The sequence below is a fragment of the Saccopteryx bilineata genome, chromosome 3 (genome assembly GCF_036850765.1).
Source record: "Saccopteryx bilineata isolate mSacBil1 chromosome 3, mSacBil1_pri_phased_curated, whole genome shotgun sequence".
Taxonomy (NCBI): Eukaryota; Metazoa; Chordata; class Mammalia; order Chiroptera; family Emballonuridae; genus Saccopteryx; species Saccopteryx bilineata.
Window position 1 is genome coordinate 15,857,451 of NC_089492.1, and position 17,455 is coordinate 15,874,905.

General features: G+C 42.6%; 1 protein-coding gene across 2 annotated transcripts in view; it reads left to right on the forward strand.

Annotated features, from left to right (window-relative positions):
• Nucleotides 1-17,455, forward strand: part of SNTB1 (syntrophin beta 1) — a 232,902-nt gene that overhangs the window by 43,900 nt on the left and 171,547 nt on the right. The gene's annotated exons all lie outside the window — the stretch shown is intronic.

Genomic DNA, 17,455 nt, shown 5'->3' on the forward strand with positions numbered 1-17,455 from the left:
TACCTTCACATTGGGAATTAGCATTTCAACATACAAATCTGGGGGGACATATTCAAACCATAGCAGCAAGGGTAGCTGAAACCCAGCCTTTATATGAGTCCTGCATCGTGGTCTGAGTTACCATTTCGATAAAAAGAAACACTTCCCTTAAAAGCTTCTGGTTGCTTCACAGGGTGTCCTATACCTATTCAAACTTCTAACGGTAAATAGTGTCCAGCAGTGTGGAAAATGTCTCGGACATGATGACAAAAAAAGTCCACTCCAGCTGCTTCTACTCTATGAGCACCCGTATATGTATGTGGAAAAGGTCTGAAAGAGATCTCTTTCATTAAAAATATTTGATATGTGTAGGTAATGGAATGTGTTCCAAGTTTCCTCTTTTCCTTTCTAAATTTTATGTGCTGTAGAAAAGAATTAAAAATGTCTAAAAATAGAAGAACTATGTGTGGTTGGATCAGTCTACTACCAGTCATCCATCATTCTCCCTTGTGGACAGGGTCTCGGCCAGTTTTCCCATCTGGGCCTACGATTCCGACTGCTAACACTGAGAGTGGGTGTCGGAGCGCCTGGAACCTCTGGGGAAGGGGGTGTGAGCCAGTGTAAGGGTGCTGAAACCAACTTAGAGTTGGCACAGGGGGGGGGTTAACTATGGCCTATGGGCCGGTTCTGGTCCACCATCATTTATTTTTTTTAAATCATCTTCCTAGGTGTTAGGCTGTATTTATTGTTAGCTGTCACTGTGCCTACATTTCCACTACGTCCTTGTTTTCTCTTTCCTGTTGTCTTGGGTTTCCCTAGAGACTCCTTTATCAGGTCTGAGCCTCGAAGTTCTTTTCAGGTGTAACCCCCTGTTCTTATACAGGAGCCTACTAATGGGGGGGGCGAGGTGTGTGTGGGGGTAAGCACTCCTTTATCTGATCTCCAGGTCTCGGTCCTTAGTGAATCTCTATCATTGTAGATTTAAGAGTCTTTACCTGTTTATATTCTTTGCCCATTTTTCTGTTGGGTTGATTAACTTTCATAGGTGTTTGATAGTTTAAGGAAATTATCCTCCCATTCCTTGCTAATGTGTTTCCCAATTAAATTTTGACCTTGTTTATGGTTTTTTTTATATGCAGAAGATGAAAATAAATAAATTTGACTCTATAAAATTATTCCCAAGTGTTTCTCAGACATTTTTTCTTACCCATTAGGTGAGACAGGGAGACTGGAAGGCTAGAGTTGGGTGTTTCCCATCTCTGGGCTGGGAAGGTGCTGATAAAAACCCAGTAGTTGATGCTCTGGTAAAATAGTTTTCCTTGAGAGCAGATCTTGTTAAGGAGAACGAACAGTCTGAAGCATAAAAGGGCTTTCTCTAATCTACACAGTGAGAACCTGATGGAGCTCCTGAAGGTCAAACTCAGGAGAGTGTGGGCTCCCTCAAGGCGAGGCCTCTGGGAGTTTTTAATCCCTCAAGCTAGGCCAAGCTCAGTCTCCAAGCATTAGTATTAAAGGGTAATCAGATAATTACAACTTTAAGTATTCCTACCAAATGATGCTGGCTCCAACAGAGTTTCTGCTCCTAGTAAGACGTGATTCTCTGTCTCTGCCTGCCTCTCCAGTTCTTGAGGTGGTGGTTTGCTCTATGACCTCAATTCTCTAATGGACAAAGAAAAGTTGTTGATTTTCAGTTTTTCAGCTTTTTCTTTGAGGATGGGAGTGATAATTTTCAAGCTCTTTATAGTCAAAGCAGAAACTGAAGTCTACTACCCTTTTTTTTCTTTGTACAGCTTGTAAGCTCGGAACAGTGCTTGTGTTATTACGTGGTTGAGACAAATTTTTAAGAATAATATATTGTGACATGTAAAAATGATATCCAATTCAAATTTCAGTATTCAGAAATAAAATTCTACTGGAACATAGGCTCTTTTATGTATTTATGTGTGTCTATGGCAGACTTGAGTTTTTGCAACAGAAGTTTTACAGCCAGCAAAGCTGAAAATATTTACCATCTGATCCTTTACAGAAAAAGTTTGCTGCCCACTGGTTTAGCACACTCTGGATACAGGTCTAGCTTGAGTGCAAATCCTTTCTGATATTATGATTTAATTAAAAATCAACATTGAGCACTGTTGGGCAGATAAAATATATTATGCTCACTTTGTTAAAGATGGCGCTGCCCACGTGGAAGCCCATCGCCCAGGTGATATTAATGTGTGTTGGGGGTGGGCTGTGGGCAGGCAGGAACCTTGTAGCCTGGGGCTTGGTTTTAGGACTAAGCCTTTCTCACCCTTTTTGATGTGGGGTAGTACAATCCCATCATGCCTCAGATAAGTGACTTTGTATTAGAGGAGGGTTCCCCAAACTACAGCCCGCGGGCCACATGCGGCCCCCTGAGGCCATTTATCCAGCCCCCGCCCCACTTCCAGAAGGAGCACCTCTTTCATTGGTGGTCAGTGAGAGGAGCATAGTTCCCATTGAAATACTGGTCAGTTTGTTGATTTAAATTTACTTGTTCTTTATTTTAAATATTGTATTTGTTCCCGTTTTGTTTTTTTACTTTAAAATAAGATATGTGCAGTGTGCATAGGGATTTGTTCATAATTTTTTTTATAGCCCGGCCCTCCAACGGTCTGAGGGACAGTGAACTGGCCCCCTGTGTAAAAAGTTTGGGGACCCCTGTATTAGAGACTTCCCTATTTTGTATATTGGATTAAAGGTTTTGATTTCTGCACTATAAAGTGGGGCAGACCAGGTGCTTGCTCTCTCAGTTCCTGAGATTAGCATTAGAGAGGAGAACAGAGAAAGGCCACGTGGAGGAGGCCAGGAGAAGCAGCCAAGATGGCAGAGTGCTGAAGGAAAAGCCAGTTTGTGCAGAGTTTGGGCAGAGAGAAAGAAATGGGGAACAGAGGTGAATAAAGCTGGTGAGCTAGAAACCTTTGATTTTAGGAAAACCCGGATAAGTCAGTAGCTTTGTGAGCATTGAATGAGTGGGTTTTGGAGCCCAGTGTGTGTTTTTACTTGCCCACCGGGTACAAGCTAGGATTAAAGATGATGGCCCACCAGTTTTTGGCTCCGTTGTTTCTTTACCGACTGTCTGAATCCAGTGCAAACCTGCATGGGTCAGGCTGCTGTGATGGTGGCCCTGGCTTCTGGCTTTACAAGCACCTAGAAGTCCTAGAAAGGATCGTCACATTCAGAGATGAGTAAAGACATAGGTCTACTCCCAAAGAGGTAACAGGTTTTGTGGGGGATACTGGAGAGTCAACACATGAGCACTTACTGGTATGATTTTGAATAAAAATATTAAGAGTTTGTCTTGGGCAAGAGAGAGAGTTATTGGAGCTCAGCCTATTTGGTAGAACAACAGTCCTTGGTGAAGGTCCAATAGCTGGATCTTCTCAGGAGTGCCCAGGCTGGGAGAACATCGGTGTGCTGCACTTTGACTCAGCCATGATCTTTAACAGCTATGGACACCATGTGACTGCTATGGACACCATGTGACTGCTATGGACGCCATGTGACTGCTATGGACGCCATGTGACTGCTGTGGACGCCATGTGACTGCTGTGGACGCCATGTGACTGCTATGGATGCCATGTGACTGCTGTGGACGCCATGTGACTGCTGTGGACGCCATGTGACTGCTATGGACGCCATGTGACTGCTATGGACGCCATGTGACTGCTATGGATGCCATGTGACTGCTATGGACGCCATGTGACTGCTGTGACAACCTCAGGATTTCTCTGCCACTTTTGCATAGACGTAACTGTGGTCAGTATCATGTTCAGTTCTTAAGTTACCAAAAAGTAGACAGCTCTGGGGAGATTGTTGCTTCATGTATCAAAAATGTATTCAAAGCAGTCCACTCACCTCATCTCTGGAAATAATGACCAGCAAATCGGGAGGATTTTATAAACATTTCATATTAGAAAAGAAGCCGGTCTGCAAACCGTTGGAGTCAGTCTGCCCTATAATACAAAGTCAGTCTGTTGTGATTCCATAGAGATCAGAAACTTTAGAATGCTTGGCTGTGACCTGTGGTAAACTCTTCTTGTGTATTTCTTTGAATTCTTTTTTCATTGACTTTATTAGGGTGGCACTAGTTAACATAATTATACAGTTTTCAGGTGCCCAATTCTACAACTATTTAAGTCGTTATGATGTATAGTATCTTTAAGACAGCAAAAACTCTTCCTTATCTTGAGTGGGTTGAAGTTGAGGAGGGTGTGTGTGGGCTTCTGTAATGGGATGGATGTGGGCGTGAGTAGATACATGGTCTGGGTTTCCTTGTTTACTGAAGATAACTTTCTGGAGGCTCAGAGGTTTTAGGAAAGTGAAGTGACCACACTAGCCTCTTGGGTCTCTTTTGGAGGTCACAGTTGTAAGGTTGGCCGGGTTCACCATTGAGTGGTAGCTTTGAGTCTTCCTGGCTATGGACCCAAACTACAACCCCAATTGCACACTGGGCCAGTTTGGCATGGAAACAAAGGTATATTCCCCTGCCACCCTCTTATATTTATTATTAGCGTGCTTGTAAAATACCCCCAAGAGGTCTTGAAGTAGACTGTCAACAGATTACATCGCATGTGAGTGGATCTGGAGAGATAATGAAGCAAATGGCCCCTGCTGAATTGAGCAAGGCACAAATAACAAGCAATTCTTGACTCTTGGCTATCTTACAGGTCTCCTAGAATTTAGATTTGATCAGAACCTCCAACTCAATTCAAAGATCACTTTAATGAAACTCATGTCCTATTGGCATTGTGCAGACCCTTCTTAAATATGTTCAGAGGTGGGGAACTCATGCTCTCACCCAACCCACGTGCATGAAGGTTGACTAGAGATTGTGCATTAGTCAGAGATCTATCTTGTGGTTGCAAGTGCCAGAATTCAACTCAAACAAGTTGTAGGGAAAAGCAACAGTTTTCAGCTCTTGACAAAACTTGGGAACGGTAAGTTCCAGGGACAGGTAGAAACGGTTTGAATGCTGGATGTCAATTAATTTCTCTGTTTCCTTTACTTGCCTCCCTCCCTTCCTTCCTTTGTTTTCACCTCTGATTTTTCTCTGTCTTTCTCCTTCATTCAGATTGGCTTGCTTTACTAAATAGAAAACATGGCCACCAATAACTTCCTAAACTCACATGTCTCTGCTTTACAAATACAAAGGTTTAGGGCTTTGTTATTTCTATTTCTCGTGTTCCTTGTGCAGGGGAGAGATCTGATTAGCTTAACTTCCATCTGATATCTATACCTCTTGTTAAAAGGGCCAAGAAGATAGGACATCCCTGCTCCAACATGCTAGTTGGAATAGAGAAGTTTTTCATAGAAGGGAAGAGCGTTAGGCTGATGAAACTAGAGATGGACAGTAGAGACATCGGGGCTGATTGGGAATGCTTTCATAAATTAAAGCTGAATGGTTATACTACCTAATTTTATTTTCTCTAAAAATGCAAAATGAAAACAGAAACAGACTCATTGATACAGAAAACAGACGGATGGTTGCCAGTGGGAAGGGAGAATTGGGTGACTGGTGAAGAAGGTGAAGGGATTGAGAAGTACAGATTGATACTTACAAAATAGTCGTGGTGTAAATTAAAGTACAGTATAGGGAACACAGTCAATAATATCGCATTCTGTATGGCGCCAGGTGGCTACCGGAAATATCAGGGGGAACATTTTGTCAAGTATATGGTTGTTCACCTGACCAGGCAGTGGTGCAGTGGACAGAGCATCAGATTGGGATGTGGAGGACCCAGGTTCGAGACCTCGAGGTCACCAGCTTGAGCACAGGCTCATCTGGTTTGAGCAAGGCTCACCAGCTTGAGCTCAAGGCCACTGGCTTGAGCAAGAAGAGGTCATTTGCTCTGCTGTAGCCCCCCAGTCAAGGCACATATGAGAAAGCAATCAATGAACTAAGGTGCCACAATGATGCTTCTCATCTCTCTCCTTTCCTGTCTGTCTGTCCCTATCTGTTCCTCTCTCTGTCTCTCTCTGTCTTTGTCACAAAAAAATAAATAAATAAAAGTGTATGGTTGTTCAACCAGTGAATGCATAAGTAAGTGGAACAGCAAATAAATGTTTCTATCCCTCTCTCTCTTTTCCCCTTCCTTTTTCTCTAAAATCAATAAAAATTAACTTAAAATTAAAGTATATGATGGTCTAACCACTAGCTGTATACCTGAAACTAATATAATATTAAATAATATTGAATGTAAGCTGTAATTTAAAAAAGAATTAGGCAAATTAATTAAATTATTCTTAAATTTAAAAAACTTTAATTAATTTGAGAGAGAGAGAAGAAGGGGGAGGAAGAGAAGTATGGAGGGAAAGAGAGAGAAAAACACTGATATGTTGTTCCACTTATTTACATATTTATTGATTGATTCTTGAATGTGCCCTGACTGGATATTGAACCCACAACCTTGGTGTATTGGAACGACAGTCTAAGCAACTGAGCTATCTGACCAGGGCCTGAAATTTCTTAAAGCAAAGAAAAAAACAAACAAAATATAATCAATTGTGTCCTTTCACATATTTAAATATGTCTAGCCACTTGACCTTTTACAGCAATCTCCTGGCCTGGGTCTTCTATCTCTGAGTTACCTTTCACTCCCTTGGACTCTTCGATCTGTGCCTACTTACTCTTTTACTTCAGCCTCCTTAATTGCCCTGCCATTCCACCCCACCCTGCTCAGTCCCCAGCGTTCCCTGGAATGGTTGCTCATTTGGCCTTGGCAGTGCAGGACCTATTACTCAGTATCATGTAGGAATGCAGTCCTTTTAGTAGAAAACAGGTTTGGGAACCTGATAGATCTGTTTTGATTCCATCTCTCCCACTGCGTACAACTGTGACGTCGAGAAATGGACTGTGTCTTTTGCAGTGTTGTTGTAAGGATAACTGACTAATACCTAGCACCTAGACTCTAGCCCAGGGGCTGACATGTGGGTAGGTGCTCCATTAACCATAGCTGTGGTTATTGTCATTATTGTTTCAATTTCTGGCATTCCCCAGTTAAGCAACATGTGCTTAGAGACCTTCAACTACTGTGCCCATGGAGAAAAAGATGAGATTCCTCCTGCCCTGGACTTCAAATTCTTTTCCCTGCAAGCCTTAGGCTTCAATCTTGACACTTTGGCCACTGGGATAGTAGCAGTTGATTTTCTCATGTTTTCTGCCTCAGGTCTTAAGTCAATTGTCTTGAGGGAAATAAAAGCCCCATTATCCTAGGCTAGGAAGTTGGACAGAATGTGAATTCCACCTGGGTCAGTGATTAGGAACCCTAAAGGTAGATGGCTCTTGCCTGGGGCATTACTGAGAGTGCCAACTCAACTGTCTGCCTCGATTGAAGAAAGGTGCTTTTCATACTCTACTCTGGCTAACTGTCTTGGCATTTGAGGCTGTCCAAATTTTGACTCTAGCTGAATTTTCCTGCGTTAATTCCCTTTCCTCTCTTATATTTACCTTTTACACATTTACATAAGATCAATTTACTGTCCCCAAAACTTGCCCTGTGAATAAGCCCCTTTGAAATTTTCTTATATCATTACCCAAGTGAATGTTCTACACCAAGCTAAATCTATACTTACCACCTAATCTATCCATCCATCCATCCATTGAACAAATTAACATCTGTTTTATTTTATTATTATTGTTCTGTTCCAGGCCCTGTGGGTACAAATGTGAACACCCTGCTTCTGGGTTGGGGAATCCTACCTAGCAGAGCAACTCCCTCACTGCGGTCTATTGATGGAAATCTGTGTGGACAACACCAAACTCCTGGTCTCATGGAGTTTACATTCTAGTGAAGAAAACCCCACAGAAATAAATACTTGTATGCCAGGTGTGTTATGTAGCATTTTAAAAATCAGAGCAAAGAAAGGGAAAATGATGCTGGGTGGTCAGGGTAGGAGGTGACGATGTTAGATAAGCTCACTATGGATAGAGACTTTCAATGATTTGGAGGATCGGGTAATGGAAGGTCATCTAGTTCAGCGTAACATATAATTGCGGGACCTCTTTGGTAGTATCTCTGCAAGATGACTAACCACAGAGACAAAATACCATTGTTCGCAAGAGCGTGGGCCTTGTAGTTGGATTAACCTGGGTTTGAATTCCAGCTCAACTACTTGTTACCACTTGCTACCATCTCAGATCTGTTATTTCTAATGTTATGTATATTTTATACTAATCAATCATATTTTTTTTTTTTTACTTTTTTTTTTTTTTGTATTTTTCCGAAGTGAGAAGCAGGGGGAGGAGGCAGAGGCAGACAGACTCCCGCATACGCCCAACCAGGACCCACCCAGCATGCCCACTAGGAGGCAATGCTTTGCCCATCTGGGGCGTTGCTCTGTTGCAATTGGAACCATTCTAGCACCTGAGGCAGAGGCCATGGAGCCATCCTCAGCTCCTGGGCCAACTTTGCTACAATGGAGCCTTGGCTGCAGAAGGGGAAGAGAGAGATAGAGAGGAAGGAGAGGGGGAAGGGTGGAGAAGCAGATGGGCGCTTCTCCTGTGCACCCAGGCTGGGAATCAAACCCAGGACTTCCACATGCCGGGCCAATGCTCTACTGCTGAGCAAACCAGTCAGGGCTATTATTTATTTTAAATTATATATAACACATATATAGTTGACTCTTGAACAACATGATAGTTAGGGGTGCTGATTCCCTGTGCAGTCAAAAATCTGAGTATAACGTAAGTAGTCCTCCAGACATACGGATTTCTAACTGTGGATCAAAAATTCATGCCTATCCACATTTTTTGTACATATATATTTTCATTTTGTGTTATATTTAGTTGTGAGTGGTTTTATTTGTTTTTGTTTGTTTGGTTGGTTGGTTTTTTGCTAACTCCAGTGTTTCTGGGAACTTGAATTTAGCCAAATCACCGGACGTGATATCAAATTGGATGGATTTTTCATAACCTTTTTGTCTAATGAACCAGGTAAACCTTCTCTTCCATTAGGATTGGCTTTTGCTAATTATCTCTTTCAATTTGACATTCTTTTTTTCTCATTGTGTATATTGTTTTTAATGAGACAAAAATCCATGAAGCAGTATTCTAGGGAGGTTTATATGCAAGGCCAAAAATAAGACCTTCCTCAACTATGGGTAGCAGGTTATATAAATGCCAAGATTCCCTGAAACATTTTCAGTGACGTGCTGAGCTGTGTGCTGAGTTGCACCATTTGTGGTTATCTGCTTTAAGCCAGAACACGGCGAACAGATGTGAATGGGTTGGAAGAGCTACCTGAACATAATGACTGACATTTATTGGGCACCCATTGTGTGCAGAGACTCGACTCAACCCTTATATGTGTCTCTTTTAATCCTCAGCCTATTATTATCCCCATGGTACAGAAAATAAAATGGAAAGTTGTAGAGTTTAAGTAGGTAACTCAAGATGATGGAACTAATCACGATGGAGCTGCTGAGTTGAGAACTTTTTTTTTTTTTAATAAAATAGTTCATTGGCCCACAAGGGGAGAATGCTTTAATCATGAGCCAAATGCATAAGGGGAGAGAAAAACGGGCCAGCTGTGAGACCAGACGTTTTCTTCTAGTGCCAATAACAATATTGTCACTACTGCAGGTAGAGACACGATCATGGGGACGGGCTTCTTGCATATAAAATCTAGCTTTTATGATTTAATTGGTTTAGAGATACAAAACTGTCATATTTCAAAAAAAAAAAGTAGAAATAAACACGTCTAAGGAGTGACTTGAGGGCCCTTGAAAAACCTTCATGTCCCCAGTGACCTCCTCTATCCAGTTGTCATGTCTGAAATTCCTTCGTTCCCGACGAACGTCCCCGCGTTGTTTCTCTAGGTGTCCTCTGAGCGTGGGCAGCACGTGTGTAGCCTACCAGATTGCATCGAAACTCAGAGTTTAGCTTTTCACCTTCACTTCCTCGATTTCCTGACACAACTTCATGTCCTCGCTTGACTTTCTGCTTATACACCGAGTCTCATTTCATTGTCCGTCGAACTTCTCCATTCCGTGACTCTGTCCCTCCTTTGTTCTCTAAAGCTGACAGCGGGTGACCGTGGGTCAGTTATTAGATGGAATCCCTTAGCCATAGCTAATATGATTTCTCTCCTTAGAAAACCGTGCCGTAGTAATTAGGCAGCAGGCTGAGTCTGACTTTTCACCATTTGGATTGTAGTATATTGGATTAGGAGAATGGTTGAAGGAAGGAAGCAGCTTCTAAATTTGCCAGGAGCCTTTCACATTCTTAAATTACCATTCCCCTTGCTCATGCATAAAGCTGGTTTCGCTTATAAAATAGAAGCTAGCCCTTCATTTTCCACTTGGCACCTCATGCCAGATGGAAATGTCCCTTCTGCTTCTCATTCTTATCTTTTAGCATCCTTTTCTGAACAAATGAGCATCCGTGACCCTTAGTGAGTCAATTCCATTTAAACAGGAGGCCAGACACATCACAGTGTATTTAATTATTTTATAATCAATTACCTTTTCTGAAGCATCTTTCCTCCCCCCCCCCAAGGGTCAGAGAGCACTTTACACACTCCATTGGCAACATTATCACAAGTCAGAGCACTGTGGCTGGCGTCTGAGGGCAGTGATTTAGGAGAGCGTGAATATAAAAAGACGAATTTGATTTCGATCAATGAATAATAATCACTTTATGTGTTACCTACATAAGGTGACTTCGAGTGAAACAGACTCAACAAATAAATCACTAATGAAGGAATTTCAGGCAAGCCAGTTGGTGTCAGGGGTGGTTAGGAGCTCAGCAAGCCATTTCACATTGTGGACACTTAGTAAATCTCTGTTGAATGATTAACCATACAAATGCACTAATTCAAAATATTTGTTGAGCTCTTGCTACGTGTCAGCCTCTGGGCTCAGCCCAGGGGATGCTGCCATAGAATGCAGTAGTGGATGACTCTACCACAGCGCTTGCCTTCGACAAGGTTACATGAAGACAGAGAAGGCAAATAAACATAATACAAGTGATAAGGGAGACACACAAGAACAAGTAAGCACAGTGATGATGAAATCTACAGATCAGAGGTTATAAACTGGCGTATTTACAGTAGTCTGCTCACAGTTAAAAAGTAAATGTTTTGAGTCAATATTACAAAATCGGGAGATGACACACATACACAAACACACACACATACATGCACGCATGTACTCACACACACATAACCCTCTTTGATTTTTAGCTTCTTTTTAGTAGCTCAAATCTGGTTCGCATTTAACAAACTAGTTGAAGCTGAGTAGCCTTTTCGACAGGGTGGTCTGTCTCAGAAAAGCCACAGCTTCCCCCTTTCCCCACGCCACACACACTACAGACACACTCACTTACACACGAGAGCCCTCCCTTTGCACAGACACCTCCCTGCCACTCGAAGCATTTGAGTTTGAAAATGCTGCTGTAGGGTGCAGTGGAGAATGAAGGAGGGAGGTGTCGGTCCTATTTTCAGAGGTGTCAGAGAGGAAGTGACTCTTGAGTGTTGTTAAAAACTGAAATGTTTAGTTAGGTGGAAAGTGGTGAATGGAGATTCCCAAGCAGAGGGGATAGAAGAGGAAAGACCAGCAAATGCCTGGACTCTGAGGGGAACTGCGTCTTCCGTCCGAAGCCCAGTGTTGGGGAGGGGATCGGAGAGCCAGGGAACGGCCAGATCATGGGCAGCTCTGCTTAGCAAGCTAAGCCAGTTTCTATACAGTTACATCCTCTTTCTCTGCAATACCCTCTACCTAATACAATGAATTAAAATTCTAAAACACCATTCAACAGAAAGCCATTGAGTTACTAAGGCCGCAGTCCGGAGCCCACCCTTGATTCTTTTGTCTCTACCCTTTTCTGAATTTATTATCAAGCTCCGTCCATTTCTCGGTCTAAATATTCCTCGGTGCTCGCTCCCTTCCATCTGGATCTGACGCCAGTCTTTCTCTTGTTCACTGCCTTCCCTGCAAGCCCTTCCCCAGTTCCTAGATGTGCTTCCCCTTGTCTCAGGACTTCCTGCGTGCTGTCGTCCTGCCTAGGTCTCCATCTCCCCATTCCAAGCTCTTGCCCACTCTCCAGGTCCCAGTCTGTCACTTACTCGGGGTACCTTGCCCTAACCTGGACCTCCTTCCTATTTCTTCTTGTACAATATTAGGGTTTGCTGTGTATGTTCTCAAAATATACTTATACTTCTTCAACATAGAATATATAAGAACCTAATTGCTTGGTATCTGCTCAGTGGGTCTCACCATCATTCAACTGTAAGTTCTGGGGGAGTGGGTTTTATCTGTCTTGCCCCTGGCATCCCCTGCTCCAACTCCAATTGGGTTGCATAGTGAATGCCACATGGCGGGTGTCACCTTAGTCACTGTGGAGTAATACCTATAAAAAGTAATTATATCTTTTTCAAAATCAATGCTTTGCATAGTAACAATACTGTGGAGTAAAAGTTACTGCCATATTCTTACTGAGGATGGATAACAAAATGACTGGCTATATGAGCAAAGGGACCTAGTTATTCATTCTCTTAAACAGTATATCTTAGAGGCTCACTATGTTGCCTAGTATCATTTTAGGAGCTAGGGATAAAGCAGTCTTTGACTTTGTGGAATGCACATTGGTTAATGTGTAAATTAAGGAGGTCGAAAGGATGAGAAGGATGAGAAGGAAGGAAGGAAGGAAGGAGGGAGGGAAGGAGGGAGGGAGGGAAGGAGGGAGGGAGGGAGGGAGGGAGGGAGGGAGGGAGGGAGGGAGGGAGGGAGGCAGGGAGGGAAGGAGGGAGGAAAGATGGAAAGATGGAAAGAAGGAAGAATTATTGGCTTAAGTAATAGAGTAATTTTTTTCCAGTAGAGAGATCTAACCTTGAAAGATTACAGGAGCTTTCTTACTTCTTTTTTTTTTTTTTTTTTTTTTTTGACAGAGACAGAAAGAGAGTCAGAGGGAGGAACAGATAGGGACAAACAGACAGGAAGGGAGAGAGATGAGAAGCATCAATTGTTTGTTGAGGCTCCTTAGTTGTACATTGATTGCTTTATCATATGTGCCTTGACCAGGGGGCTACAGCAGAGCGAGTGACCCCTTGCTCAAGCCACCGACCCTGGGGTCCATCTGAGATCCTACGCTCAAGCCAGCAACCCCTCACTCAAGCTGGTGAGCCCTGGCTCATGCCTGCAACCTCGGGATTCGAACCTGGGTCCTCTGTGTGCCAATCCAACACTCTATTCACTGTGCCACTGCCTGGTTAGGCGAGCTTTCTTACTTCTTAATAATGAAAATAACCTTGTAGATGATTGATTACATTGAAAAATCAAACGGGTAAATTTCTGTTCACATCCCATGATTGCTAGAGATTTATAAAATGAAAACATTAAAACTTGGAAAGAATTAGATAATGGCTTCAATACAAAGCCTGGAGCAGTCTGTTCACCCAAAGAGAAACAAAAGCCACACTCAGGAGGAGTGAGATAAGTTTACAAAGGGGCCCTTAGCAGACAGGGATTGGGAGACCCACACAGACCTCTCGCACTGATGCTTCCATCCAATCCAAATGCCGCAGTGGCTGGGCCATACCCAGCCGCCTTTCACTGGAAATAAAAGTCGGTTTCGGTTTCCTTTTCTTTTTTCTTTTTTTTTCTTTTTTTCTTTTTCTTTTTTGCAAACCCTTAACAACATCTTTTCACACTGTCATAATAAGCAAAAAACTCAACAGGCACCACAAGAGACCCCTTCACAGCGTCCCGACACCCACAAGATCTGACCGGAGTAGGAGAATCAAACATACTCGGCAGAGACCTAGAGGGACTGGAGTGGTTTATGGGGGGTCCATTGGTCCAACTCCTTCACACAGAAAAATCAATAAATTCTAAAAAAGAATGATTTGGCTTCTCAGGAAGCCGTCTGATCAACCGCCAGGATAGAATGGAAGGGATAATTTAAGACAGCCTCAGTCACAACGAGAGTCTGTAGAAGAAGCAGGATGCTTTTTCTTTCTCTTTCGCTTCCTTCTGCAACCAGAGGCCTGTTGAAGGCTGGCCCTGCCAGTTCATATCCAAAGAGGAGGAAAAACAGGTTGTTGGAAGAACTACCTAAACATAGGCTCTGACCCAGACCTCCCAATGAATCCCTGAAATGCGTCCTCTAAATTATTTTCAGACCTTCCTCTGATTCAGAGTTTGAAAAATCAGGCACATGAGATTATTTTTATTATCACCAGTGTTTGAAAGAATTTTTTTATGGCTCATATTTATAGCATTTGTAAAATAGCTAGCCTTTATTATTTCCTTTCTAAGGTGCCAGGCACTGTACTGCCCACTACATACATAATTACCCACAGCAACAAAATTACTACAGGGTTGGTAGTATTATTTGTTATTTTTAGAAAAGGATATTGAGACCCCAAACATGCAAATGACTTAGGCCAAGTCCTGCAGCTGTGAAGTTACATGGCTGGGAGCTTAAACACTGGAGTCTGTCTGGCTCCAGAGCCTGGGCTATTTCCACTGCATGGGGCTTAAGGAAACCAGAACGCTCTCCTACACCGTGAAACAAGGTTATGTCATTAACACCATTCCTGTCTTTTTCTGGGCACTGAAGTAGTAACGTAACTTCTGGAAGAAAGTTTCAGAATGTTACTTTCCTTTGAAGTGACACAGTAAATTCAAGAACTAACTTGTTGCCCCTTCTCTGGGCAGCTCCCAAGTGGACCTGTGGCCCCCCGATGCAGGAATTTGACCTTCCCAGATAGCAGATCCCTGCACCACCTCCCTTCCCCTCTCATCTGTACAATTCCTGCATGCACCAGATGCTTCGGAAAACAGATCCTTTGTATTGAATTTCCAGACTGCAATTCCCAGACCACGGAAGGATGAGGACCAAATTTTTTTGTATTCCGTCATGTCTATTTTTGTGAATTGGTATATTTTTAGAGCAAGTTAAAAAGGAGGGAGGGAGGAAACACCCACTCCCAAACAAACAACTCCTTGGTCTAATGCAGAGAATGTAAGAGCCTTCACGTTCAGAAGCAGGGACAGGATGTCAACTGTTGCCACAACAGAGCTTGTTTGAATAGAGTCAGTGTAATTTCTCTGAGAGTATGCCGACTGCAGAGAAGGAGGGGGTGGGTAGAAGGTTTGGGTTAATTAGAGAAGCTAGAGGTTCTTCTTCAGCGGGCATCCAACAGGGAAATTGGCAAACAAGTCTATTCAAGACCTCATCAAATGGAAAATGCCTAGTAAACAGTAAAATGCATTTCTTGTGGGGAAAGATGGAGGGAAAAAAGGAAAAATAAACGTTTTTATCTCTACTCAGAGACAACCATGTTTAAAAATTAGTACATTATTTTGGATTATTTTGTTTGTATATGTATATATGCATGCATGGGTATGTGTATATCTGGATAGATAGAAGATAGATAGATAGATAGATAGATGATATAGATATAGATATAGATATAAATATAAATATAGATATAGATATAGATAGATCCATAGATATACAGAAATAAGACTATACCCCATATTCTGTATTTTTATCTGCCCTTTTTACTTAAAAATACACTATGGACACCTTTCTCCGGTTTAAAAAAAAAGAAAAATATTATACAAGATCAATTTTCATTACTACAGAGTATTCCTTGAATAAATATACAATAGTTGTTGGCTATATATTTTGCTTTTTATTTATCTGTTACAAACTACACATGTTGACATCCTTGTAGCTGAATCCTTATTCACTATTTACTCATTTCTGTTGGGTAAATTAATAAAAGTGGCACTTGTCAGCTAAAAGCTCTGCCTGTATTCAAGACTAAACTGCCCTCAGAAAAGTCTACAGTCTGAATATAGGCAATACCATCTCTCTAACCTTCATTAACACTGGATATTCATGATACTGAGCAATCAAATGAAAACCATTATTTGAAAAGCCAGCTAACTTATTTATTCTGGTTGGTACCCTGACAAATTGCAAAATGATGTTGCATTATAAAGCTGTTCAACTAAAAATTGTATGTTATTAACCAATATTATCCCAATAAATTTAATAGAAATTAATCTTAAGACTGTGACTTTTATTTAGGAAAATACCTGCTTGGTTTTTATTTTAGTTGAGAAAGGCTAGACCAGGGCTTGGTAAACTTTTTCTTCTTTCTTTCCTTCTTTCTTTCTTTCTTTCTTTCTTTCTTTCTTTTCTTTCTTTCTTTCTTTCTTTCTTTCTTTCTTTCTTCCTTTCTTTTAATTAAGTGAGAGCAGGGGAGGCAGAGAGACAGGCTCCCACATGAGTCCAGATCGAGATCCACCTGAGAAACCCCCTATGGTATGATGCTCTTGCCCATCTGGGGTATTACTCCATTGCTCATCAACCAAACTATTTTTAGCACTTGAGGTGGAGGCCATGGAGCCATCCCCAGTGCCTGGGGCCAACTTGCTTGAGCCAATTGAGCCATGGCTGTGGGAGAGGATAGAGAGAGAAAGAAAGAGAGAGATAGGAGGAGGGGAAGAGAAGCAGATGGTCATTTCTCCTGTGTGCCCTGACTGGAATCGAACCTGGGACATCCACATGCCGGGGCCAATGCTCTGCCACTGAGCCAGCTGGCCAGGGCGCAAACTTTTTTCTGTAAAAGGTCAGATAGTAAATATTTTAGGCTTTGTGGTCCATGAGGTCTCTGTACCAACTACTCAACTCTATAGTAGTCCGAAAGAAGCCACAGATGACGGAGTGGCTGTATCCCAGAGAAACGTGATTTACAAACACAGGAGGATTTGACCTGCGGGCTGTGGTTTGCCAACCCCTGGGCTAGACACTTGCCATGGTCCCTAAGGCAAAGTCAGAGCAAGAGTACCTTGCAGGATGCAGTAACTGGTACTTAGGGAACTCTTGGATATGAGGGAGAAGGTTTGGAGGAGCCAGAAGAGGACTCTAGGGCAGGAGATGGTCCCTGTCATGGCAGCTAGCGAGGCTGACAGAGAAGCATGCCAGAGAGAAATTCCCAGTGATGTGGGTGGCTGAATAAATTTGGCTGAGGAAATTCATCACGTCTTAGATTAATTTTAACTCGTTTCCTGTTCTGCTGCAAACAGGAGTCCTACTCCATCACCCTCAAACTTTCAGTAAGGTTTTGCTACATTTGCTACATCTGAGGAATGGGGGAGATGGGAATGCTTCCATGGGTGGCGCAGGCGGAAAGGAAGTTAGCACGGCAGGGGATGCCGCGGTGGATGGAGTGTTTGGGACATCATCGGGAAGAAGGAATAAGACCAGTTGTGGCAGGAAAGTATAATTTTGCTTCTTTTCAGGAATCTTCAGAAGTCCCAGAGGAATGTTAGACTTCTTTCTCTCAGTCTATGTGGTGGGGCTGTGGCAGGAATGGTCCTGTAAGGAAAGGGATGAAATGCTGGAGCAGTGGCAGAGGGGCGGGCTAGGTTGAAGGACATGGCCGAGATGGGGATGGACGCAGGGACAAGCCACGGTGGGGAGCCATTAGCATTCCTAGGC